Genomic DNA, 4017 nt, shown 5'->3' with positions numbered 1-4017 from the left:
GCACCCGACAACCTCATTGAGTCGGTACGCTAGGTCGAACCATGTGGCAGGGGTGGTCGGCTATATATGTCCTTATTATTAAAGCTGGTTCAAAATGACAATGATGAGACTATCCATGTCAGCGCTTAATGTCTCAGTCGTTTGATCGTGTACCTACGGTCACGAGTCGGTCTGCGTTTCGCCACTCCATGAGACCACAGAAATTTCCAGAATGAAAACGAACCCCCGACACTTTTCTAGACTTTGCCATGTCAGGCATCTCCTTCCCTTCCCTGGTCCCCCATCTTTCCCCACCGCCCCTCCTCCCCCTACAACCTGACCACATTCATCCCGTCTCCTCGCCATCGAAGACCTCCACGAGGACCTCTACAGGTCTATCTTCGCGCTCTACCTCGCTGGCCGTTGCAGGGCCTCCTGGAGTTCATTGCCTCGACAGATTGGTCACACGCGAGGCTCGACATCAAGCGCCACTGCGGCGAGCACCTCGACCCACATTTAATGAACCCCTTTGTTAGTGTGTCCTTCTGTGGCGTCAAGCCAGAGTTCTGATATGGGATCTGATCTCGTGTCGCACCCGCAAAACTCGATATCAAGCGCTGTTGCGGCAAGCACCTCCATCCGCAGCTATGGAACCCTTTCGTCGACGTGACCAGGTCCTTCCCTGGGGTCAAGCGAGAGTTCTAAGATACGATGTAGTCCCACCTTGCTACCCTTCCCCAATGGCCCCATTGCATGTTGGCTCCTGGCTGACCTCTGTACCATGCGACTCCCTTGCGCGGCCGCGCGTGAACACTGTCGCCTCGCTCCCAGATCCTTATCTGGGGATTGCAGCTGCTTCAGATACATGACTACCAGGTTTATACTCTCATCTTCTTGTCCCGGATTTGGATTAGCTTTGTTTCTTCAGTTGTTGCGGGAAGGTGTCTGATTCGAGCGCATATTTGAGGATTTGTGGATTGTGTTGTTTTATTTGTTCGCTGTTGTTCCTGTTCAGGTTTAGGATCGTGGTTTTATGGTCACTTTTTTGTGAGCCCGAACATAGGTTTCTATAACCAACTTAATAGTAAAGAAAATTTTATGGTGCTACCGGAAGCAGCTGGCGGCTACTAGGGCATGTCATGACCAGACGTGGTCAGCTCAGTGAGTTGTGATCCTGCAATAACTCAATTGGTGCTCCCTAGAGTTATTGCAGAATATCAACTTAGATTGGATTCTCTCTTTGTTGTTCTACTGTCTTTTCTTAGTTAAGCACTTCAGCCATATGCCATTCGTAATGAAATAGCTTTGGATGTTGCAGAAAATTTTGATTGACATAGAGAGTCCCATTTTGACCTTTGTACCACTGCTTTAATTTGAATGTGGTACAAGGAGAAACATACCAAAGTTCGAGGTAAGACACTGGATCATTTGAACTTTCTAGCGTTGTTTAGTTTCATATTTCTGCCATCATGCATACTTAAATTGTGAAATGTGTATATGTAGTTCTTAACATATGTTAAGTAGCATGTGGTTTTAGTTTTTTACCCTCTTCTAAATTGGGATATAGTCTTTCCGTACCTTTATGATTGAGGTTATAGCAGTTTTTTGTGCTCAAATTAACAAAAAAGTATAGAATAACCACATGCTTCTATTAAACCTGCCTTTTTCTACTTTGCAACTTAAATTAATTCTCCTAAAATGCATACATTTGCATTGTTCAAAACTATAAATTTGTCGATTGTTCCACTATTTAAGATACATTTTTAGATACTGTGATTGATCTCATTAAACCATGTTGGTTTCTACAACCAACTTAACAGTCAAGGAAAATTTACATTGGTACCGGACGCAGCTGGTGGCTACTAGGGCACGCCATGAGCAAACACAGCCAGCTTAGTGACTTGATATCTTGCAATAACTCTATTGGTGCTCTCTAGAGTTATTGCAGCATATCAACTTAGATTGGATTCTCTCTTTGTTGTTCTACTATCTTCACTTAGTTCAGCCACATGTCGTTCATAATGAAATAGCTTTGGTTATTGCAGAACTTTTGGTAGACATAGCGGGTCCTAGTTTGGCCTTTCTACCAGTGCTTTCATTTCAATGCGGTACAAGGAGAAACATACCAAAGTTTGAGGTAAGACACTAGACCATTTAAATTTTCCAGCGTTGTTTAGTTTTGTAATTCTGCCAACCTGCATACTTAAATTGTGAAATGTGTATGTGTAATTCTTAACATATGTTAAGTAGTATGTGTTCTTTCCCCTTTTCCAAATAGGCAAAAAATCCTTCCATCCCTTCATGCTTGAGGTTATAGCACGTTTTGTGCTCGAATTAACAAAAAGTATAAAATAACCACATGCTCCTATTAAACCTGCCTTTTCTACTTTGTAATTTAAATTAATTCTCCAAAAATGCATATATTTGGGGTTCAGCATTCCAGTATCATTACAAGACTTTTTTTTCATGACCTGGCATTCAAGGCAATCGTGGTTGTAATAATTTTTGCTTTCAAATGGGTGATTAAATCATGTCTTTCCTCTAGACCAACAAAACACCTAAAACCATTTTCATTTTTTGTGTTTATAAATGAATTCAGATTTATGGCATACACACAATGATACCAGTATCAGTGTGTGTCTGTTGCCGGAGATAGAAGGACTGACCTTCCTTGAGTGGACACACTTTATCTTCCTGAAAAAAGTAAAGATGGTGGATTTCATCTCCATCATGAGCATGTTCTAGGTCAGGTCAAGGCTCTACACTTCTTTCATCTGGTACTCTAATTAGATCTACTACATATTTAAAGGTGGAATAGATTGTAGGCTGATAAACTTGGATATTTTTGAGCATGTAAAGCTTTCGAAAGTCTTTTTACAGTCTGTCAATTACGCCAGTTCGAACCAGGAAATCCAGGCGCATTGCTGCCAGAGTAGTAGTGCTAGACCTTTCTGTAGTAGTCAATGTCACAGTTTTGCTTGATCAAGCTTTGTTTACTGTCTTTGCTAATTCCTAGCCACACATGTATTGCGCCATTATGTTGTCGTTCCTTCTCTACTCTGAAATTACTAGCCACACATTTGTTGTGTTATTGTGCATTTCTTCTGTTATTTATGCACTGTTACTCCAATAATTATTGTCGAGCATGCTGTCACTATTACTGTGTTGGATGCCAGGTTCTTTTTATAGGATAGCAATATAAGTTTGCAGTTGTATTAAGTTGTTCCCTTGATCTTAGATATGGATTTATTTTGGAAGAGAGGGACTTACAGTGCTATCTGGAATCATATTGTTTGTATTGTGTAAACTTAATTCTTTTTTATGCATTCAGACATGTACTATGACTATATGTGATGGTACATGACTGTGATAATTATTATGTGTGTGCTGGAACACACATATAGTAGTGTTTTTCTATGGATGTGGCCAAGTTAATTAGGTGAAGTTGAGCCCAACAAGTGGTCGATAGTTTGAGTTAATTGGAGGGTTCCTCGCATCATCACAATTATAGTACATCAACATTATATTGTTCAATCAACGGATCAAATTATACTGTTGAATCAAATTGTATTCATGTTTCCATTTTTCATTTTTGTGTTTACAAATGAATTTGGTTTAGAAAATGCTGACATGCAAATGATATTAGCTTCCACATGCATCTAAAAAATAGAATGCTCCCTTTATGAATTGAATCAAAATTACGAATTGAATCAAAATAAAAAAAATATGACCCTATATATATATATATATATATATATATATATATATATATATATATATATATATATATATATATATATATATATATATATATATATACATAATGGTCGGTGCAACATGGACTCTATGTATATACAATGTTTTTTCTTTCGTTGAAGTCGCATTATTGGGTTGCTAGCTGATTTGCGGCGTTGTTGTTTTTCTTATGTGTGGCTGGAGATTGATCAAATGTCCACAAGTGCTGCATATCGGCCATGTCTGTATGCGTGCACTAGTAACTATAGCTATATAGCTACATATTTATATTAACGTCACGTC

General features: G+C 39.3%; 1 long non-coding RNA gene across 2 annotated transcripts; it reads left to right on the top strand.

The window, feature by feature from the left end:
* Positions 1 to 225: 225 nt before the first annotated feature.
* Positions 226 to 3236, top strand: LOC103630526 (uncharacterized). Of its 2 annotated transcripts, XR_555111.2 has the most exons (3): positions 227 to 1390; positions 2025 to 2116; positions 2579 to 3236. It is a non-coding gene; the product is annotated as an uncharacterized lncRNA (long non-coding RNA). The 2 variants fall into 2 exon arrangements; XR_002265402.1 differs by having other exon boundaries at positions 226 to 2116.
* The last annotated feature ends 781 nt before the right edge of the window (positions 3237 to 4017 follow it).

This window comes from Zea mays, chromosome 1 (genome assembly GCF_902167145.1).
Source record: "Zea mays cultivar B73 chromosome 1, Zm-B73-REFERENCE-NAM-5.0, whole genome shotgun sequence".
In the NCBI taxonomy this organism is placed as follows: domain Eukaryota; kingdom Viridiplantae; phylum Streptophyta; class Magnoliopsida; order Poales; family Poaceae; genus Zea; species Zea mays.
This window is presented reverse-complemented; position numbering and strand designations above follow the sequence as displayed.